Below are 24,768 nucleotides of genomic sequence, written 5' to 3'. Positions count from 1 at the left end.
ATGAAAAAACACAGACTGGAGTTCACATAGCCTTTTAAAGTTATATAGGACTGGGGTGGCTTCTGAGCCCAATGACCCTACCCTACAGACAAAGGAAATAAGGGCCAGAGAGTTTAAACGACATGCCAGAATTCATTCTGTTAGTTGATGTCAGAGATTGAAGTAGAAACCATTTCTTCTTAGGACCAATCCATGGTCAAGAACATCCTGTCTAAAAATAACAGAATGAGCTCCCTGCTGCAAGAAATGATTACAGAAATGTGATGACCAAAAATATAGCAGAATGATTTTTTAATGGATGGAAGTTTGGATTTGAGTACCAGAAAGCTCCCTTCCACCTCTCTGATTTTTTGAGGACACTTTTCCATTATCTCCTCTTCAAATAAAGATTAATAACTAACTTAGTTTCCTTTTTGTCTCAAGGTCCTTACATTTTGATAATTTTTATCATTTCCAGTGTTCTGGGTGTTTTCAAAGTTCACTTTCTCTACCGTACACCAGAATCCAAGGGCACGAGCAAGGAGGAGCCAAAACAAAAAGGTAAAGATGGCTCTGTCTCTCTCTCCTCCCTCCCCCTCTCCCTTATCTCATTCACACAAACACAGATACACACACACACTTAAAATAGCTTGTGTTTTAGCAACCTCTGACAATCCACGATTAAGTTTTTTGAAATAAAAACAGCAGCAGCAACAAAACACTTGTAAGCCTGGCATCAACATGGCCAGTACCTGGGTTTCATATGCAGCTATCCCAATACGTATTCAATTTACTTGTGAACTGAATTCTATGTTTTTTCCTATTGATTTCTGAGCTATTTCCCCCTAACGAATGTCGCTTTAAATTACCTATAGAAATAGGGAAACAAAATATTTTTCCTTGTTTTCTAATTTTCCTTTAAGTAATTCCTAATTGAATTGATAGTATCAGTTTTTAAATTATTAAGTTATTATTTCAACCTTTTATCTAATGATTGAGATCGAATTGATGATTCTAGGGCCATTAAATTTAATTTTTATCACCAGAGTCCAGGATTATGGATGGGGAGAGCAGTAGTTATGAAACATTTTCTCATTTTTTTACTGAAAAAAACATCAATAACTCACTGGTAATTAATACAGATTAAGAGAAAAGTTAGCTTTTACTTGATGATAAGCTTTATATTTTAACTATCATAAGAATTCATGCTCATTGTAAATCACTCACACATAGAAACTTTATAAATAAAAGTGCAAGTTTCTCTTCTCATATGCCCTCACCTCCCACTGACCAAGGGTAACTGCTAATAACAGTTTAATTACTAGAAATGTAAAATTTTATGTTTTTGCTTATGCATATGTGTTTGTCTATATAAGTACAAGATCATCCTACACATAATATTCTGCACCTTGCTTTCTTCCACCCAAAAACATATTATGGGAAAATGTTTATGTTTCTACATACACAGTTGCTTCATTCATTTTAATGTCTACCTAGTATTCCATCATATGGAAGAGCCATAATTTATTTAACTACTCTCCAGTTGATAAACAGTTACTCTGTTTTGAATTTTTCACCATTACAAATAATGCTGCAGTACACATCCTTGTACATATATTATTACGGCATGTTTTTTTGCCATTTACTCTACAAGTCTGGCAAACTCAAAATCTGGAACTAGACAAACACTTCCCTGTCCATTTCCAAGGTTAAGTTACAGCACTCACAGACGGGCAAGGTCCTACAGAAAACCAAAACACATGGCCTTTAATACAGTGGGCTCAGATGTCTTCAGGGCTGTGAAGATCAATGGATCTTAATATATTCTCACCAATCAGAGAGCCCATTTAGATACAGGCTGGGATCCACAGTTCATGTTTACAAAGGGAGGGGATAAATGGGAGGGGTAAAAACTAAAGTCTCAAAGGGTAAGGTCTGAAATATCAAACACACCAAAGGGCATCTGAAGTACCATTCAGAATAAAACTCTAACACTTGTGCTTACAGAAAGCAAAGGTCAAAGCTCAGAGAAGTTTTACTAAGTTTTCTGGCTCTTTAGGGGTTACACACCCTCTAAACTGCTATCATCATGGCTTGTCATGAGTGTCAAACTACTGCAGTGGAGTCTACTAGCAAGTGTCAGACACAAAAATAGTCAATGTGCAATGTTACGTAGAAGTAACGCCTAGCTCACTGTCACTGTGCTGAATCTCCTAGCACTGTGGTATTTCTAGCATATATCGGATATGTCCCCCCAAACTTTATTTCTCCTCATTTCAATACCATCCAACTTTTGAACACTTAGAATGTGCCCAGCATTATGCCAAGTGCTTTTTGGGCATTATCGCATTTAAGCATTTAATTTGCACAACAATTCTATGAAGTCAATGCTATCATTACTCCTATTATGCAGACTCAAAAGAGAACTTGCTGCAAATAAATGGCCAAGGTCACACTACTAAGTAGCAGAACCAGGGCTCAAATCCAGGCAAGCCCATTCTAAAGCCCAGACTATCACTACAGAATATCATTCATTTCATTCTGAATGTTCAAGGAAGAAGTTTACTTCTCAGAGGAAGGGAACCTCTGCTGGTTTAGATCTGTTACGTACCCCAGGAAAGACTATGTTCTTTTATTACAATCTTGTGGGTGCAGACCTATTGTGGGTGGGACCTTTTGATTAGGTTATTTCCATAGAGATGTGACCCAGCCCATTCAAGGTGGGTCTTAATCCCCTTGCTGGAGTCCTCTGTGAGACGATAAAAGACATGAAACTCAGAGAGCTCAGAGAAGCTGAATCAGAGGCCCAGAGACATTTTAGAGAAAGCCACTGAAACCAGAAGCTAAAGCCAGAAGAGAACAAGCAGACTCTAGCCATGTGCCTCCCCATGTGACAGAGGAACCCCAGACACTGTCTACCTTTCTTTAGAGAAGGTATTGTCCTGCTGATGCCTTAACTGGGACATTTTCATGGCCTTATAACTGTAAATTTGTGAACTAATACCCACCCCCTCCATTGTAAAAGCCAATTCCTTTCTGGTGTGTTGCATTCCAGCAGCTTTAGCAAACCGAAACAGTACCCTATTAATACATGATAATGAACAAGTAGAAGTACTCAACCTCCATTAATTTCTTTATTAGTTGCCAGGCAGTGCAATCCTCAGATTGTCAAAAGAACAAATGTTGATGAAGAGACTCTAAAGCCCAAAATAAGGCAGAAGAACTAGCCCTTCAAACTGTGATTGAGAACTTTCCAAAAGTTCTAAAAGAACACCAGAAAAGACAGTTAAATCATGTTTGATAACTTTGAGAAATCATGGAGAATAAATAAATCCATACTAGGAAACAGGCAAATATAGATTTGAGGTCCAAAATTTGTAGCTAGGGGTATTTAGCAAACATGAGCAAAATTCTAGGGCTGAATATTAAAAGAATTGTTTATTTGAAAACAAAACAAGAATCTCTAGACAGAACTACAGATTTCCAAAGGAGAAATTCTGGGCATTACTGAAGACTCTATCATTTTGCATAAAGACATTTAACAAAATCTTTCATGACAGAAATATACAATATAGAGAAATACAAGATCAATTGCATGCAGTTTAGTGAAGGACAAATCAATTCAACATAGAATGTAGATATCTATGTCCAAAATAAGAGTCCCTAATCACAAGTTATAGCAGATACAGGGGGTAACAGAATCAGTGTTCAAGCAGTTTACCACAGATGTCCAGGCCTAAACCTCGACAGATAAAGCTTAACATCCATAAACAAAAATAAAATATCCAAAGGGTCATTTCCCAAGCAACTTCGTATAGTATTTCCTGTTGGCATGATTGAATGTTCTGATGATATCTGAAAAAATGGATAGACAAAACAAAGTTCTATCAGGAAGTTTAATTAAATAGCTAACACTACATTGGGCACGTATAAAGCCTTAAGGAGATAGAGTACATAGAAGGACACAAAATAGGCAAACTCAAGCTGCATGACAGTCACCTTACTAGCACCTAAGGTGTTTTATTTCTCTCTTAGGCTGGAAAAAGTCTTCAAGCAAACACTCATTTCTTTCTTTATTAACTCTGTCTCAGTTTCCTGGATGCTAAATAAATACCATCAATGGGGTTGGGTTAAAAACAGGAATTTATTGGCTCATGGTTTTAAGGTTAGGAGAAGTGCAAAACTGAGGGATCAGCAAGATGATGCTTTCTCCTTGAAGACTGCAGCATTCTGGGGCTGGCTGCTGGTGATCCTTGTGGTTCCTTGGCTTTTCCAGCACATGATGATGTCTTCTCCTTTCTACTCCAGGTTTCTATGATGCCTGACTTTTTTCCTATGCTTTCCCTTTCTGTGTCCAATTTCCTTTTCTAATAAGGACTTCAGCCTTATTGAATTAAGGCCAACTCTCGTTCAATTTGGCTACACCTTAACTAATAACATCTTCAAATGTCCAATTTACAAATGGGTTCATACCCACAGGACCAGGGATTGAGACCTGAACATGCCCAACACTCTACTTTACAGAGGGTCTACAGCAAATGCTAACTTCTGCCCCACACAAAATCATTTAAGTATGACATTTAGAACAGACACTATGTATTGCCAACCTAACAGCTATTTGCTCCTTGTTTTCATGCTGCCAGGGTCCTACATTTGTTCTGGGGTCTACTCTTCTCCACTGGACTTAGGTACACTCTGATGGGTCAAAGTTAGTTATGGTAGTTGCATCTTCCTGGTCTATGATTGGTTTGGAGAAAGGGTATACAACCAGTTTTGGCCAATAAGACATTTCTATATGCATTATTCATTCCACAAATATTTACTGAGTAGGCACTAGGTGATGGGGAAGGAGCAGTGAAACAGAAATATCTCTGCCTCAATGAATCCTAGATTCTAATTGGAGAAGAAATAAAAGTAACAGAAAACATGAAGAGATATGTGTTAAAGGACTTTGAGGAAAGATTCTTCATTAAAAATTTTTAAGAATGCCAAAGGAAGAAATCGTTCTTTATCTTTCTCTGATATTGATGAATAGGATGTGATGCTTGGTGCTTCAACAACCATCTTCCAACATGAAGAGAAGGTAGCCAACATGGGTGGAAGGCAGAGCAGACAGATGGAAAGAAACTCTGTCTCTCATGGCATCATTGAGCTTCTAAACTAATCAATCGGGGGCCACCATATTGGTTAAGCCACTTTCACTGCTCTTTCAACATTCTGTTGAGAATATTTTAACTCGTATGACATACTATACAGGTTTCTTAAAAATTTTTCTGACCATTTTTCTTTATAGGCAGAGTTGACTGGAAAATCCATCACCTCAATGATAATAGATAACATCAAACAGAAAGATGAATATATGTTCTGTTTTGCTAAGCTTTTGCATTGGTCAAGGCAGAGGAAAAACATGTAGAATAAAAACAAACAGATAACCAGCCCATTAGGATAAGCATATATATACTATGCAAATATATATCAGTAAAATCTAGATTGTTGTTGCTGGCATTGAAAAAGTAGGCATTTATCATCACAGAAAGATTAGGGTTATTTTGAGTTTTTTTTCCTCCATGTTCTTATTTTAACAAGGACTAATTATCATGCGAATACTGGTTTTCATGTTTAAACTAAGAATCAATCCTAGTTTCCAGACATTGTCACTGGAAGCTTAGAGTTGGATCCCTTAGCTCAAAATTGAAGTAAAAGGGATATCTCAAGTTTTTGTTTTATTTTAAGAGGTTTTTAAATAAATATACACACACAGACATATTTCTAAATCATCGTCTATGAATATGAATATATATGTGAATATATATATATATGTATATTCAGTGTTACGCTGGAACCAGCTCATACCAGCTTGTGAGAACCAATTTTGTGTAGCACCTCCCCAATTCTGCTTTAAGTAATATATTAGTAGCTTGAAATCACCCATGCATGGTGGATGTGGCAGCAAAGCTGCAAAATAGGTCTTCCCCTGCCAAGAGCTAGTTTTCAAACATTTACCAGCATACCATTGTATCTATCCTAAATAAATATACATTTTTCTAAATTAGCTTATAAATGAATATTCACACACATCCATATATATTTTTAAATGAATTCCTAAAAAGATTTTATATATTATATATGTAATCCTTTAAAATATATATATAATATATACACATATATTGAGCAATCTTTAGAAAATGATTTATGATTTGGAAATTTTAATTTGAGATCTTAACTAAAAACATTTCTTGATAGGACAATGTTCTACTGAGAACCCGAGGACAATGTTCATTTTAATTCAGATATAGAAATGGATAACATAGTTAGGAGGTATTCTCAAACATTTAGTGAAAAGAAGTTATGTTGCTTTCCAAAATTTTGTAATAATGTGGCTAAAAGCAGAGATGTGCTTCCTGTGATTACAAAGAGCAAAAATTCCTTCTTGGTTCAGAAATGGAGTAACTTGCCCAATAAATACTTACTGAAGGAATGAATGTTTGAGCATCTGCAGTTTTGCAATGTATACTCATGGTTGCTTGTGTACAAAGTCATGGCCCTTATCTTTCAAAAATTACATTTCTGTTGATAAGACAGGAGACAAATCTCTCTCTCTCTCTTCCTCTTCCTCTATTCCTCCCTCACTCCTTCCCTCCCTCCCTCCCTTCTTCCCCATCTTTCCTTCCTCCCTTTTTCAACAAACATTGAGTATCTTCTGTGGAGCATGTACTGTGTGCTCTGTATGAATAAGACATAAGACAGAGTTCTTGCCCTTAAGAAGCTTCTTATACTCCAAGAAAAAAAAAAAAAAAAGAAACATTTATTGGTAGCTTTTATTTGCCCAGTGAATGTGGTAAACAGTAAAGCCTACCAAAATTCAGAATGAGGAGAGACAGCTATGAGCAGTGATCATGTGGAGATATTTAAAAGAAAACAGTGGTTACTGGATTTGATGAAGTAATGAAAATTTCAGAACCTTAACCAAAATGTTAGTTTAAAAATGCATACTCTGTTTAATTCATTCATCACTTTGAATTGCTTCAAAATATAAAATTTTAAATGCTAATTTTGATAATAAAAACACTAATGAATTTCACAGTCTCATAAAAAAGTTTTATTAATCCAATCCCATTGTATAGCCATTAGCAAAGCTTGGGAATGCTAATAAGGAAAAGGAATGTTTTAATGAAATGAAAACATTCTAACACAAAGCTACCCAGATTGTACTGCTCAAGAGTCTCATTGGAGAAATGCTAAATATTATCAGAGGTCTCTCCAAAGGCAAAGCCTTGGGGAATAACAAATTCAGCCAGGAATTACATTCTAAATTAGCTGGTATTCTTCTAGCTCATTTATTAGAACTTTATATCCAGATCTTTGAAATTAAAAACTATCCATACTATATAGTCTGTCAATATTTTATTCATTATATTAAGAAGGAAGAACTTCTACAGGTTATATTTTACATTGGCTCTCTGCCTCTGAAAACTGTTTGGAGGGCATGACTCTGATTCTTACCTGGCACGTAGAATACAATATGTATTCTTTTTCACTCATGAAGACTAGCCTGGACTCTTGCCAGAAAGAATCTTGCTGGCTCATGTATGAATACTCATTGATGATATTTTAAACCTGAGACTTGTTATTAAGAGATGACTGATTATTTTTCAGATATTTAGTGAAAATGAGTACTTATGTGGTTAAGCTTACTTAATGACTTCCTTCAATGTGAGAACTTTGATGTTCAAACAGCCCATGATTGCTTCCCAAAGGAAAGCTAAGGAAAAGCTTTTAAAAGTGATGACATGCTGAATTTTCCAAAGATGCAAGAGTATGCAAGGTAAGAAAATTGCAAAGAACTCATAAAGGAATTTATTAATGTTCTATCCAATTGTCCCCTCAAATTCTTTAATTAATATACCTACATAAACGGAAAGAATGATGATGCTCTTTGTTTTTTCCATGCCTGTAATTCTGTGCTTATCCCTGGGTCAAACAGACCTCCATTCAGCTACAGTGAACAATTAATGGAGCTATGATATAACGTAAATTTAAGCTTACAAAAAAATTTGCCATAAAAGGAAGGGATGGGAGAGCAATTGTGAGCCCTCTCCAGGGCAGGTCATTCCACCAATTATAGACTGTTGAATTTGCACACAAATAAGTTGAGTACCATCCCTAATGGAGAAGTTTCTTCTCTGTTTCCTCTCACCCCCACATAAATGGATATACATGAGCCCATCATCCAATTCTGAAGTGTGGTTTCAAGCTCATTCATCAATGTTAGTACCTCATGTGTCAGTTTTAGATGCCACCTAAAACTGTGAATATATCATCTCAAGGACAGCTATGGCACATGGCATAGGACAAAGGGAAACTAAGATTTTGCATGGAAAATACACCACTAATTTTGCTTTCAATTACCCCTGCTCTTTTTATAAAAAAGAGTAATTATGTCATCTTGCTCATTTTTTTAAAATTAAAATTTACCATTACCAGTTTGTCTGAAGGAAATCTTTAGGTGCTGTGAAATTAAGGATGCTTCAGCAAAGAAATTTTTTAGATAGAACTTGAGGAAATGAAAGCCTTTACCCCCACTCAATAGAGAAGTTAGATTTAATTTAATTTTTCTCTCCACTTGTCTGAACCTCTTTAGCATCATGAGAGATTGCCCATAAGCTCTTACAGCCACTGCTCTCAGAGCTCCTACCCAAAAGAATACTCAGTAATATTCAAATGCTCTAGGAAAGGACTTAAAAGCAACTGATGCTCTGATTTAGGTCTTTCCACATTGTATTAACAAGAAAATCTCAGTACTGTCTGAATCAGGCACATATGAAATGGCTGAAGAATAGGGCAGTTATAAAACTAGAAAGAGAAGAAAGGAGATAAAACAAACATTTCCAGGCACATTTAATCCCTTCAAAAAATAGCTACACAATAAATAAAGATATGTATAGTCTTTTTTTTTTTTTCCCAAAAAACAATACTGGCATATATTTATTCAATCATTTTTTTGAGACCCATCAGGAAAACAAAGCAAAAGATACAACCCCCAAATACCTACTCCAAGAAACCATTATAGCTTTTTACCCTCTGGTAGGAATTACAATTATTCCCTTTACACACTGCCTTTAGCAAGCCAAGAAAAAGTCTTTAATATACTCATTTTAAAAGATTTACATCATTGCTCTTGCTTCCTAAGATGCTGTCATTTTTATATGTTAATCATTAAATGAACACCATGCCCCCATTTCCTTTTCCATTTTCAAAGAGACTGGCCTTTGTTAGCATTTAAAATTTATTTTTCTAAAGGGAAAAAGATATCACAAATCAACCAAACTTTTCCCTGTGATATTAAAAATCACTAGGTGGTCTTAAATTTCCTGCCATTATATGCTTCTCTCATCCCAGAAACTTGAGATGTACTTTGAGTTGGCTTTTACCCAAAGAGAACTTGAGTTGGGTTAAATTTGTACAGGCAAACTGTAGTTTCTTTTTAAAAAATTCTTTTTGTAACACTTTTACCTGAGAATCCCCTTTCCCCCCAAATTCTATTAATTCAGCTTACTATTTAAAAACATAAAACACCTGGGTGCTAGTTTGGATGTATTATGTCCCCCAAAATGCCATTATCTTTGATGCAATCTTGTGTGGGCAGACGTATTAGTGTTGATTAGATTCTAATTCTTTGATTGAGTGTTTCCATGGAGATGCGACCCACCCAACCATGGGTAATAACTCCGATTAGATAATTTCCATGGGGGTGTGGCACTGCCCATTCAGTGTGGGCCTTGATTAGTTTACTAGAGCCCCTATATAAGCTCAGACAGAAGGAACAAGCTTGCTACGGGCAAGAGGGATACTTTGAAGAATGCACAGGAGCTGAGAGAGGAGCTGTAACTGAGACAGACACTTTGAAGATGGCCGCTGGAAGCTGATGCAGACATTTTGGAGAACGCCATTTTGAAACGCAACCTGGGAGCAAGCAGACGCCATCCACGTGCCTTCCCAGCTAACAGAGGTTTTCCGGACACTTTATGGCCTTAAGACTGTAACTGTATAACCAAATAAAACCCTTTTATAAAAGCCAATGCATTTCTGGTGTTTTGCATTCTGGCAGAATTAGCAAACTAGAACAACCTGGAAGGAGTAGTTGCTTTCTTCACTGTATACATAGAAAAGAGCTGAGACTGAAAATGTATTTAGAGGCACACAAGGAGTCAAGGTAAATAAACCAAACTGAGGATATTTTTGGTTGAGTCAGTCAGAACATAATGACAGGAAATGTAGAGGATCAATTTGTAAGGCAGACCAGTTGTTTCACCCATTTTGCTGCAGATAACTTAATGTCGTGGACAGTCTGGAACATCAGGACCTTCCATGTGAGCATGAGGATGGCTTAAGACCCTTCACTATCACTGGAAAAACTCGAGCACACATCTGATTAGGCCATCAGCTTTAAGTTTACATGCAGGCTTCTTCTCAACATCATCTTCAAAAGATACAACAATACTAGTCCAATTATCTTTCTGATCCAACAAGCTATTCTACAAGGAAATCACTCCTAATAGAAAATACATGCTTTGTTAGACTTGATATAGTGATTTAAATGCTAATTTCACTTATTTGTATATGTCACATACACAAAAAGTTTTCTACTATCAGATAACAGAGTTTAAACATAGCAAGCATAAAAGTTCATTTGCTCTCACTCCCTTAGAAAAGGAGTCAGCAAGCTTTTTTCATACAGACTCAGGCTTAGCATGTGGGTCATACTGTGGTTTCTGTCACAACTACTCAACTCGCCATTGTAGTGTGAAGGCAGCCACAGGCACTATGCAAGAAATGAGCGTGTCTGTGTTCCAATAAAGCTTTATTTATAGACACTGCAATTTGAAATTTTACATCATTTTCACAAGTCGTAACATTATTCTTCTTTTGATTTTTTTCTATTATTTAAAAGTGTAAAAATCACTCACAACTATACAAAACAGGCTGTGGGATTTATTTAGCCTGTGGGTCATGGTTTATGGACCTCTGACTTTGAAGTATGTATTTCAGTAGCACTTGCCATATTTGTATATGAGTAATTAAATGTTCTCCCCATTAGACTATGTATTCCACAAAGGCAGAGATTGAGTCTTTTTCATTGATATTTCCAGTGCAGTATAGTGGTGCCAGGTATTCAATACATAATTGTTTAATGAATTAATCAATTAACAGAGATTCATGCAGTAAATATGTTTAGGTTGGTCTTTGTGCTTTCCAGGCCAACCCATGAATTCTGTATTTTGACCCTATTGCCCATTTGCCTCAATTTATTTTGGAGGAACATAAATTATTTTTGTCTCATCTTTTCTTTTTTTTTTTTAAACTGTTTGTTATATTGTGTTAGCCTACGTACATTAATTCTCCCTTTGTTTTTTCATTCCCTTGGCGCTTCCCCAACTCACTGCTTCACGTCACAGAAATCCTGATTCCAGGCTATGGGATAAAGGTGACCACAGAATTTCCAGTAGTGGGAGGATAGTTGGAAGGACAAACCATCAGCAATCTGACTGCCAAACAGAAGCAGGGGAGCTTCGGATATGACCACAAGTGGGGAAACAAAGGCACAAGAGGAAAACTATTGGTTATAAATTTACTTTTACATTTCCTCAAGAGATTTTTGGGAAGCACTATCAAAGTTTCACTAAGCTAAAAAGTAGTCATAAGTATCATTACCAAAGAGCCCATGATTATGTAGTTTAAAAACAAAAATGAGCACACTTCCCTAAAACCTCAAAATGTAAAAGATATCACAGAAGAAAGTATATTTGATCACGGAATTATCTGCCCCCCAAAAAGCAACTGAAACACCAACAGAAGAAGTACATGTGAAGATGCTGAGAGAAATTTATGAATATTACAAAATGGACAGTCCTACCAAATTAAATGTAATGTTCTGGAGGACCCTTTTTCTATTAGCTCCAATTCTGCAGCCCTTCAGAAGAAAATGGACTTGCAAGAGAAAACTCCCAATTATATACTCTGAGCCTAAGGCATATTCAAGCCCTAGTGATCCGACTGGAATGGCTTTATAATTCAAAGGTAATCTGGTGATGTCAGTCAGGGCTTTCTCATCATCCTGCATTTTTCCTCCATCAAAGGAAAGGAAAGAAAAATGCCTGAATGTGACACAGCTCTAACAAAGGAACATCTAACATAGAGGAAATTCTATTTCCCCTTGACGCACTGTCATTAACCAACAAAGGACCAACTGGAGAGGCAGGTGTTTCCTGGGGAATAGGATAGATGGTGAGGGCATTCTCAGAGAATTGAACGGGAGGAAGACTTTACCTAGAGGTATGTGATTTGTGTGTGTATGTGTTTTGTTTTTTATTTGGTTCCCTTGAAGAGAACCTGAAGGAGTAATATCCCTTTAAATCTTTCCTCCCCAGGTTTCAATGAAGTTAAGAGCTGTCTTGGTTCTTTCTTATTACCCAAAGTCCTTTGAGAACAGATGCATGTGCAGAGGATCAAATTCTTATGAAAAAGACACTCTTTGGGAGTCAGATGTTTGAGAATATAGAAGGATAAGCCTCTGAGCTGAGCCTTTTTTATTTGAGTATGACTCCAGGTCATAGTCAGCCGGAGATAAGAGCCAGAGATCAGAGTTCGCACTGGCAGGTAAATAAACTACAATTATGATGTGATGGCAAATATGAGTTTTTTTTTCATTAAATCACAATTAATTGGGGACAAAAACTATATGAAAAATAGGGTGAGATGAGGGGGATGATTTGGGTGTTCTTTTTTTACTTTTATTTTTTATTCTCATTCTGATTCATTCTGGTGCAAGGAAAATGTTCAAAAATAGATTGGGGTGATGAATGCACAACTATTTGATGGTACTGTGAACAGCTGATTGTACACCATGGATGACTGTATGGTATGTGACTATATCTCAATAAAACTGAATTTTAAAAAAATCACAATTAATTAAGGTGTCTGTTTCTCTTCTGCTTTGTAAACTGGAACTTGTTTTTCTCTCACAACCCTTCTGGTACCTGCTTCTCTGCATGAGGATAAAGAGGAAAAGGACGATCCTCCTCCGGCCTGAGCCTGCGCATTAGGCACTGCAAGTTCCCACTCTGAACTACCAGGCCTTGCCAGCACTTGGGTCCCAGCACAGACAAAAATGTGCTGAAATAGCAGGCATGGTGCTGGTGAAAATCTTCATCTTTCTTCCTGATTCGCCCCTCCCTCCAAGGTTTACTTCTTCCAAGCAGGGCCCCAGAAAACCACAAAGCAGGACATTTCTCTCTTTGACAGTGTTTCATTGATCAAGCCAACAGACTGAAAGAGAAGCAAAGCATGTGACTTGATTTTTAAACCAATCTGGGGCCCATTCTTTTGGACATTTTCGGATGTCAAAACAGGAACTTTGGCACTGATTGCTGTGGTCTTGTCTCTGAACGTTAAAAGATATTAAACACTATAAAGGCTTATTAACTTTCTGATATAAATGTAAATGTACCATCCAAAATTCTTCATTATTTTGAACGTTGAAAAGTGGTCTAATGTGTTTTCTGTAACTTTCAAAGATATAGATTTAATATTCTGCAACCTTCAACACTTCAGCAAATTGAGCTACTTAGAGTAGAGCCATAATAATTGTAGTATATTCCCATAATGGTGTGAGATAAATCCAAATTGATATGCATTTCGTTAATTTGGTAATTGTGGAGACATGGGTTAATGTTTACCTTTGCACTATCTCTTGAAAAAAAGGCTAGCTAAGCAAGTTACTATGGCCTGGGCAAACTCATAAGAGGATTGCTTACCTAAATGATCCATTCAGTTACAAATTATGTAATTGCAACGTAAGAGCAGGCTCTGATTTGATATATTACTTTTAAATCATTTGTCTGTTTAGTTTAAAGTTTCCCTTAGAAAACACTCACTAAGCATGCTTTTAATAATTGTGAGAACTTGAATAGCTTAATTTCTTGGGGGAAAAAGGATTCAGACACTGTTTTTTCTTGATACTTGGAGCCAAGAGATCCAGTTTAAATTCTTGAGCAAGTACTTTACTTATGCTCATTTTCATCATCTGAAAAGAGAATAATCCTTTTTTTTTTTATGGTATCACTGTGAGAATTAAATGGGATGAAGATATTAAAGCATCATCCAGAGAGCCTGGAACATGGTAGCTTCCCAATCAACACTTTTTGAATTTGAGTGTGAACTTTTAACTAATTCAGATTGTCTTTCTCCAAAATATTATAATTCCTCAAGGAATTTTGTTCTAGCAAATATAGAAAATTTATTTTAATATCACTGTTTCAGGATTCCTTTAGCAATAGTACCTTATTTTAGATACCTCTCTTTTTAAAAAAATTCTGGAGTTTTCTATTAAAATATTACTTCCTAATATAATGTATTTTTCATTATATACATTACTTCAAGAGTCTTGTGACTGTAGGAATTGATGGGTGCAAACCTTAACTCCATATTTACAACCCAGAAAAATGAAGTTAAAGAGCATGCTGGCTTTGGGATTCCTGGGAAGGGAAGAAAAGCAATGAAAAGGTGGAAGAGGTTTCATTCCAGATGTTCACAAATTCCAAATACTACTGCCAAAGACCTTCTAGAAATGTCTTCCATTTGGTTAGAGTGAACAGCTTTTACACTATGACATACATGGAGTGCTTGCCAGCTTTAGTTAAGCTGAATTGAACTGTTCATCTCATAAAGGTATGCTTTTTACATCTTGGATAATATAAAGAGAGTCCTTTGGTCAAGGGTAAGGGATTTCAGTTACTATAATCAACATCTGTGGATTATAAATGTCTAGACCATAGAATATTAGGATTAAAAAATGGGAAAACATCTAGCACAACATTCTCATGTGTCAGAATGAGTAAACCAAGGCCAAGGAAATTAACTCTCTTGCTGGACACTTAATGGCAGTTTCAATTCTAGATTTGTACCTAGGAGCACCATGCTTCTTCTATGAATATGAATATGAATATGAATATGAAGACTTAGATCTGCTTTCTATTCTATACCTTAAGAATAGCTATATGAAAAGTAGGGCTCAGTCCTTTTGTCAAAATGGTACCAATAAAAATTAATTGGAATTCTGGTTTTATAAGTGATCACAGACTCAAGTGAAGTGAAAAAGCAAAGACAAAAGAAACAGTAAAGTATACGGAACTGGCATGCAATCATTCAGTTTGCATGGACATTATATTAAGTTTTAACACAAAAAAGAAATTAAAGCTAGCAGAGAAAAGTCACTTCATAGTTACTCTGGGGATGCAAGGAGAGGGGAGTGAGGATAGGGAAGTATTTGGTGGAAAACATAAAACAATCTCCAGTTCAACCAACAAACAAAACAGCTCAGGACTCTTTTCATGTTTGCCTGTTTGGGAATTCAGCAACCTACTTTGAATCTTGGGATACCTAGCCAATGTCCACATTATAAATTGAGAGTCAGAAATAAAATCTCCAGAGAAAACAAAATATTTACCTGCAAATAAAACCTGCAAAGGATGCAGCTGTTTGACTAGCACGCACACCAAACCCATAATCTCCTTCAATTTGTTGTCCGAGTGTTGGAAAGAATTCAATATTCAGGGAAGGCGTCTCAGCCCTCTTGGCTTAAGCAATGAAGTAATGAAGAAAAGATGCACTATTTCTGCTTTAATTTTAAAATACAGCTAGGACATGGTTTAAGAGCCCACTTTGGGAAGCCCTAAGATAATAAATAAGGCTCTAAATATAAATTACTCCTGTGTGGATCTTTGGTGCCTGTTAAATGCTACATTATTATTCATTTTACATTAAATGTCTCCTCATAATTCAGTCTATACCTACCCAGTCATGCCTAACTTCAATTGTTTCCACAAAGGCTTCCTCAGAAAACTTCCTCCCAGAAACCTTTCATGAAAGCGAATCCATGCCAATTACCTGCTGCTCACGTGGTCTGCAATAAGTATATTTCACATGAGGTTGCCATCTAAGAGGCTTCAGAGTATTTTGCATGTGTCTCGCTATTCATAGATTTTCTCCATTCCGTGATGGGTAGACCTCCTTCATACCCTGGCTCATATCCAGTGTTAAGTTAATAGGTGTACTGCTGTCACAAGCAAACACAGCCACTATTGTCACTGTGGCCTGAAAGGACAAAAAGGCAGTCCCAATTTTGCCCTGTGCTTTCCTCTTTTCAAATCCTTCCAAAAATGTAAAACAATCCAAATAATATCAAGAAGCAGTGAACAGGCAGAAGGACCCTTCTGAAATCGGATAGGCAAATCTATCTCAGCACTCTAAATACTGAGAAATTTATTTTGGAAAAAATGTTAATTTATCCCATTTTGGCAAAGGAAAACAACTGATATGAATGTCGAACTTGCTGAAAATTCTCATATCAGTATTAAAATTCTGCTGGATATCTCTTTACAAATAAGTGACTCCTGAAAGGGAAGTTAAACTGTTGGAATGTGTTTGAAGTTCTAGATGGTTTCTCTTCCTGAATTGATACTACATCAAGATTTTTTGCCCTTATTCATGTCTGAAGCTTGATATTTTGCTAAGAGACTCTCAGACCTCCCCAAACCAACAGTAAGAGAATGAATACATCTCAATCAGGATCTGGAACTGACCAGTTTGCCTAAAACATTGAGTTTTCTTTGGACCCCTTCCTGTACAAAAACACAATGAGGCTTGAAATGTGCTTTGTGCAAATAGCACCCCTTGCCCAAAAGCTGGATCTGTAACCAAGAAATGAAACCTCTTCCTTCCAGAGAGCAAACCAGTCAGTTTAGTTCATGCCATTAGTATCTTTCTCATGCAAAGAAAAGTATGAACTCATTGGTAATAAATTACAACTTTAACTTCCTTATTTCCATTCCAATTTCAATAGAACTGCAATTACCAAGGGAATTATCTGAAAAAAGAGAGGCAGGGGAAGAGGGGGTTAAAATTCATGTATAAATATATTATTGGGAGGGCAAAATGAGAACATAGTAAAAAGTAAACTAAAAGGAGACAAGAGGAAACATGAAATACGGACTAAATATATATAGAAAAATGTATAGAATAAGAAATAGAGCAGATTCTAGCTCCAACCTCCAGTATCAATGAAACAACCAGTCAGTCATGGTCTCTCACCCTTTTCTTGCACAAACAAAAAAGGTTGCTCTCATACATGACCCTGGACTGGATCTAATAATAGAGGATAAAATGCCCCAAAGGACATTATTGGGATGTATGCAAAAAAAAAAAAAAAAAAGGAATATAGAGTAAGCTTTATAGCAATGTAAATTTCTTGAACTCGATAACTGTACTTAAGGTGCTTATGTGAGTGAATATCCTTTCTTAGGAAATATACATGAAAGTACTAAGTGTTCAAGGAGCATGATGTATACAATCTACTCTAAAATGTTTAGAAAATAGAGAGATAGATAGATGGACGGCCGGACAGATGGGTGATGGACGGATAGATAGATGGATAGACAACTACAACAATATGGTTCTTAACTCCACAAGAAAGCAGAGACTTACACCTCCTTGTAGTCCCAGAACGTAGTTCAGCACATAGCACACAACAGGCTCTTAACATATGCTTGAGAAATGAACTAAGGTAAATAAGATTGAAAGTAGACCAGCCTTTTAACCACAGCGCTTAAAGGCCTGTCTCCATGGCCAAGGAGAGGCATGGCACACTGCTAGTGCCAGCACTGTTAGTGTTATCTGTCACAACATCGGAAGTATCAGGGCTCCATTGTCTGGTGCCAGTGACAACACCTGTGCTTACCAAATATGTTGTAATAATAAACACAGCTTTACATGTCTCACAGATTTCTTTGTGTCTGCAACTTTAGACCTGCTTCCAGTCCTCAAACTCCAGAAACCAAGTTAGCTGGCCCTCTGGAGATGAAAATATCACTGGGCAGGCAGGGTGTGCATTTGTGAGTGAACTGGAAGCTGCACCTTAATGCGTTCCTCTCAAGTTTTCAATGGGAGCATCAGTCGGGGTACTGTGATGAGAAGATTTTTCTCTGTAAGAGAAGGGTAATGTTTACCTTAAACTACCCTCTTTTTTTTTTTTTTTTTTCTTCCAGGAGATGTAACACACAGATTGCCTGTAACCATGGCAATCAGTTCAGCTGTGAGCACCCTTATTTATTCAAAGCTCTGAAGCAGTATATGAGAGAAAATACTATTACAAATACTGTAGGAACAATGAGGTTTAATTTGAGATGCCAAAACACTATTGGTTTTGTATTGGATCCCCAGTCATATGAAGCACATTACACTTTCTGGTTTTCATCTGCTCTTTCTTGATCCTCAAGAGTCATAGTAATTTCCATTTCTTCCAAAAATAATGATTAACTTGTTTCCAGGACTATCCTGAGAGTGAAATAAAAATTAGGAAGAAGATATTCTCAGCAATGCACTGTGTGCAAGAGAGCTGAGAAAACCATGCTGAGGATCATAAAGCAATGTCAACAAACATTTTTTAAAAACCTTGGAGGCAGTTTTTTCAGGACAGTATCCAACTTCCTTTGGATAAGTAATAATGGAGGTGCTCCATATTACCTGCTGCTTCTCCCTAATTTTAATCCTTTCACATCCCTGGAAGAAAGAAAAGTTTATGGAGGCTGCTTTACCCTATCCTGGAAGTAGAATGACAGAAAAAGTATTCTTGATTTTCAAGTCAATTTCTTATGACTTCGTCAACAATTAAACTTCAGTGATTACAAAATTTGGTATCTGATTCCTGGGATTTGTACAGAAAAACAAGTCAAGTTATTTCAAATGTACACAAATATCAGACATTAGAAAGAAGAGAAAAAAAACATAACAGAATTTTGCAGTCTACAGGGCAAGCATTACCACTTTCTCAATCATTCCAGTAGTTATGAAGTTCCTACTAAGTGCAAGCAATGGGAGATTTATAAAGGTGAAGCAGACATGGATCCCAAGTTCCTACTAAATATAAAGCAATGTGAAACAAATAAAGATAAGGCAAAGACTTTTATTTCCAAACACTTCAGCCTAGAAGGGGAAACATCAGTGGAAACCATAAAGGGAATATATTATAGAAACAAAGGCTCTGAAAATAATGTGTTTAACTGGAAAATTTTGAAAAGTTGTTACTATTAGTTTAATGGTAATTGAATCAATTTGGTTCAAATTGTCTGAAATTTTCATTGCAGAATTTGAAGCTTTGTAAAATATACTTTGAGGACTACTTTTTATTTCCCTAAAGCTCAACCTACATATCATGCTTTTATTTCAGAAAGGATAAAAAAAAATGACAAGAAATAATTTCTTAAATGTATGGAATATACTTTTTTCTTTTAGCCCTGGCCTCCCACCAGCTATTGCTTCTTTCAAACTCTTTGGCCCAGGCTGTAAGCCACCACCAACCAACCCCAGTGCCATTCCTTGAAAGGTCTTGGAAGAAAACAAATTCAAGATGACTTTGCCCCTGACTACCTGAAAGGAAGACATTTTAGGGTAACAATTACAGCAATCTAAGATTTGTTAGTACTCCTAACTACATGAAACTATTTTAAAATAGTGGTGTGTACAAGAATGGTCTCTGTACCTTAGAACTGAAATTTTCTATTGCAAAATTGACTTGCTCATGCTGGTTATCAACTAATGCTCAAGAAAATTCATTCCAATCCCTTTAACTTTCTGTAAGCCAGAAGCAATCTGCACTATGACTCACTTATCACTAAATGTTAGTTTCTTCTTGTGTCAAAGAAGCCTCAGGTTGTTTTGTTTTGTTTTTATCTCTACCTAGGTATTTCCTGGTGGTACTCATCTTAATATCCAAATCTGTATACATTAATCACTCTTTGGTAATCACCCCTGTAAACTGAACACTCCCAGGCCTCCTTACAACCTGTGGTAGGTGAAGTCTTAGTAACACTGGCCAAACTGTGGCAGCTCTTTGCCCACATCTTCATGAGTGTAGGACCTCAGCACTCCCCCACCATAGCTTTCAGTTATTTCTAAGCATCCCGTGCTGGTTTTACCAGAGCTCTTAGGATTACATTTGTTCATGCTTTTCTGCTCCCGCTGCCTCTTCCAGGCACTTTGACACAGCCTGCTCCTGATGCCCTCTGAGGAGAGAGCAAGGTCTTGCCAAAGGCACTCATTGATTCTAGAACCACAGCACTTGTAGTGCCAGAGCCACAGGGCAGTGTCCCCTACTCAGTTCTGTGCTGTGGAGACTGAAGCAGGACTCTGTGCTGGTGCTCTCACAGTCTCCCCTAAAAGCTTCGCTGCCAGTTGCTTGCTCCTCTCCTTTCTCAAAGTGGCCCCACAAGAGGATAAACCCCAGTCTGGCTCCATCTATGGCTTTATATGCATAAATCTCTTCCTTTGAACTTTAGTGCAAAAAGCCAAAATCAACTCACAACCTTATAATATCCTAAGCGATCCCAACCTACCAGCCTTGCAAAGTCATACACGGAAGCCCAGTTGAGGCTCAGCCAGGACATGTGCAAAGTCTCATGTATAATAAGGCAGGGACTGGAAATGGTATTTAGAACAAAAGGAATCTGGTTTCTTGTGACATGAAAAAATACTCATATGGTCAAAACTGTTATTTAGGCTTGGTGTTGCCTTTAACCCAAGCCTAAGAGTAAGTCCAGCATTTATAGTTATGAGCAAATACTTAAAGATATTATAGCTAGAGACACTGGCTTCCCTGAGCTAGGGGCAAAGACTAGAGCAAATTGCCTACTGATTTCTCAGAAATACATCTATGCAAGAAAATATTCCTTTAATAAATGTTTGCAGAATACCTATTACTTGGCAGACACTAAGGACATAAAAAAGATTAAAGCACAGTGCCAGCCCTGAAAGAGGATGACTATTTGTATGCAAACAGAGGTGGGTTCAAGCCCTGGCTCTGCTCCTTACTAGCTCTTTGACCTTGAGAATCCTCAAGGCCAAGTTATCAAGAGGCACAAGTAAGTTCCTTGCCATTGGCAGGAATATATATATATATATATAATATGTATATTGCTATATATTCATTCATTAACAAATACTGAATGCCTACTATAGGCCAGGAATTGTCCCAAGTATTAAGGTTATAACAGTAGACAAAAAAGGTTTCTGATTTCAACAAGCTTATATCATAGTGGAATCAATCAGGCCAAAGGAAAAGTCTCCTTCCTATCCCTTATCACCCCAAAAGATCTTATCCAAATAAGAATTCATGTATTTTTAAATTTCAAAAAAAGGAGATTCAATCAGGTCAAGGTCCTAACCTAGATATCTCTATCCATTCCAGTTGGAGGAGGATGAATCAGCATGTTATAACAATATATTTAGCTCACTCCTCATTCTGCTCTCTGTCCTCTCCCTCAGTTGTTTGTTTTCATCCTTGGATGTCAATGGTACTATCTCTTTCACAGACTTTTTTCTGGTTAAATATGAACAGTCAATTTCTGCTTTGTGTGTGAGAGAGAGGCAGAGTCAGAGACAGACAGAGAGCCTATGAGGAAGATGGTAGAAAACTGTTTCTTTGAAGAAACTTAACCTGGGGCTAATTATCCAAAATCTTTACCTTAAAAATTTTCTGAACTCAAGCTTCTCTGATCATTTTGTGCTCCAATAACCCATGGCAATACTTGAAACTTGATTTTTTAAAGAACAGTTTTAGATTTAGAGAAAAGTTGTCAAGATAGTACAGAGTTCCCATATGCCCTGCACTCAGTAGTTTCCCCTATATCAACATCTTACATTAGTATGGCACATTTATAATAATGAACCAATACTGATACATTATTACTAACCTAAGTCCATTCTTTATTCCAGTTTCCTTAATTTTTACCCAATGCCCTTTTCCTGTTGCAGGAGCCCACCCATCCAAGATACTGCATTACATTTACTTATCATGTCTTCTACATCTTATTTAGCCATTATGATCCCCCTTGGCTTAGACAGTCTCTGAGACTGTCATTGTTTTTGATGACTGACAGTTTTAAGGAGTACTGGTATTTTGTGGAATGTCTCTCCATTGGGATTTTTTTTTTTTTTTTTTTTTTTGATGTTTTCTCATGATTAGATTTGAGTTGTGGATTTTGGGGAGAAAGATCACAGAGGTGAGGTGCCATTCTCATCACATCACACCATGGGTGCATGCGATCAACATAACTTAACACTGTTGATGCTAACATAGAACAATGACTAAGGTAGTATGAATCCTATTATTTTTTTACAGAAATTCTTACCAATTATTATACTTTCATTTCTAAACCCACCCCAAAGATATTCATTGGGCAATCTCAAAATAAGCTCTTATTTTCTCCAAAAAAAATTCATTCATTCTTAAATTTTCACTAGGAAATTATACTGAATATAAACTATTGAATGCCAGGCACCAAGGATACAGGCATAAGTAAGACATGTCCTTACATTCAAGGGTTCATGGCCCCAGAGAGAGGGGCTTGTAAAAACATGTAAAAGGAATCAGTAAATTAGAGGAAATGGTTTAAGGGGGAAAGGAACCTAGAGGAGGCACAGTGATCATTTACTTGTGGGAGTGCGAGGAGGCACCATTTCCTTTCTGCAGATGGTGATGTTTGAGCTGGTCTTAAGGACAAACAGAAGAAGAAAGAAAGACACCCCAGGAAAAGTGGACAGCATGTGCAAAGCAGGCATGTGTTCATGGAACTATACGAAGTTTGTTTTAGAGAAGTGCCCAGAAAAGAAGATGGAGTGGTGGTTACAGATCATGGGGGGACCAGTTTGCATGGTGAACCACTTGGCCATTACTTGTTCAGGCGGCTAGAGTGAAGGTACTAGAAGGCACAGGCAGGCTTCTGGCAGACTCCACATCTGATTCAGGGATGACTGGTCAAGTGGTATTCCCAGCTCCTCATCATTCATGGAGGCAGAGAAATACCACATATCTATTAACAGGATCTGTGACTCAGCTCTGGCAATACCTCTCTCTCTCTCTCTCTCTGTCTCTCTCTTTCTCTGTCTCTCGCTCTCTCACACACACACACACAAACACAAACACGCAAGCACAGATACATGCCACATACTTACTCCCTAATAAATGGCAACCCAAAGTGTTGGGAAAACTTCAGATTTGACCAATTTGACTCTTTTTCTTCAGCTTGGCAGTGGATGGTGAGACAAGAAGCCACACCTCAGAAATGCAGCAGCCTACTTTCCTATTATCAGAAGGCATTTCTATGGTTTCACTGTTCCTGCTCATCATTGGCCACTGAGAACAAAGAATCAGCACCCAAAAGTAGCCACAAAGCCCCTTTGTGAGATGCCTATCACGCACTGCAAGACTTTACTGGCTTTAGAGGGATCTGCTATTCCTCAGGAAATTCCCTGGTCCTTTCTGGAATGGATGCCTTAACTTAAAAATCTGCTTTATAGGTTTCAAACCCAGAGACTTGATTCCCTAATCTTTATGTATGAAGACTTCCCATTGATACCAGCATATAGTGATGTTCCCAGGTCATTGATGGCCCTAAATAACATGTAGTCAATGATGTCTGTGCATTTTTTAGAGTATTAAACATCCATTACATTCTCCATGCTCTCCCTCACCTCAACATATTTCATTGTCTCCAGGTCCTGTCAATTCTAGAATATAACATATAATAATGTGTACAATATAATAGTGTTATATCAGAATATATTATATTATGGTATATACATATGCACACACACACATATATATAATGCATATCTGAGTATTTATGTTTATGCATAAATCCATCCACTTCAAATTATCCCAAACCTCAGCCTTAAGTCCAACCCACTTCATTTTTAGCCCGGGATGCTCCAAAAACTTCATCCATGAATTCCTGGAGTTGTTTTATCCAATATATTTACTTCATTGTCTGCTGCCAATAATCTTTCTAAAAATCGAATCATCCACTTCCTTCCTTAAACTCCCTCAATAGCACTCCTTCGTCATCAGAATAAAATGCAAAATCCTCAGTCTGTTATAAAAGTCCTTTTAGGGGGGTGATGTCCCCCTCTCTGACCTCATTTCTCATCATTCTATGCTCCGTGTTTCCTAAACTACATACCAGAAATTCAGCAATTAGGCAATATTCTCTTTCCTCACCATGCCTTGCACATAGTGCTATCTTTGCTAAGATTCCTTCCTCTGCAGGATTTTTCTGTCCACTTTGGCCTGGATAATTCCTGATCTGCCTACACCATCTTTTGGACTTCTGAGATTGGTGTCCCCCTTTCATGCTGTTCTAGCCCATGGGGCTTTCTCTTTTATGACATATGTAAGTACACTGCAGTGTCTGCATCTCCAAACTCACTACCAGGGATGATGTCTTATTTTCTAGGGTTGTGGTTCCATGTTGGGTACAGTAGCTCAGCCGACCTTCTGCTCTGTCATCCATGATATGCAAGCTTTACCTCCTTTGACCCCACGTTGTAAAATTTATTTCAGTATCTCAAGCAAGAAGGAAGAAAGAAGCAAGTGGAAAAGGGCTATTATTTTTTAACCAGGGAGGAAAAAAATAGTTTCCAGGCAGAGTTCCTTTTATCCCTCATTGCCTAGAACTGAGTCACATGGCCATCCCTCACTGCAGTGAAGGCTGGGAAAGCAAGTATCTGGTGAAGCAGAAAGGATTGGTACAATTGATTCAATCACAATTCATTTTCTGGAGCTGATATATGGTCTACCCAAAATACCTGGGATTTTGTTAGCCAGGAAGGAGATTGTTGCTTCTGGATAGTCAATAGTATCTGCCACACTTAATGAGATTTTACAGAACATAAATATTA

At 37.2% G+C, this 24,768-nt stretch overlaps 1 long non-coding RNA gene across 1 annotated transcript in view; it reads right to left on the bottom strand.

Moving 5' to 3' along the window:
• Positions 1-3,211: 3,211 nt before the first annotated feature.
• Positions 3,212-24,768, bottom strand: part of LOC119529918 — a 320,458-nt gene continuing 298,901 nt past the window's right edge. Inside the window, exon 6 of the long non-coding RNA XR_005215972.1 lies at positions 3,212-3,834. This is a non-coding gene — a long non-coding RNA (uncharacterized LOC119529918). The remainder of the gene's footprint in view (positions 3,835-24,768) is intronic.

Source organism: Choloepus didactylus, chromosome 3 (genome assembly GCF_015220235.1).
Source record: "Choloepus didactylus isolate mChoDid1 chromosome 3, mChoDid1.pri, whole genome shotgun sequence".
NCBI classification, from domain to species: domain Eukaryota; kingdom Metazoa; phylum Chordata; class Mammalia; order Pilosa; family Megalonychidae; genus Choloepus; species Choloepus didactylus.
Note: the sequence above shows the minus strand (reverse complement) of the source record. Positions and strands in the feature narration are given on the sequence as shown.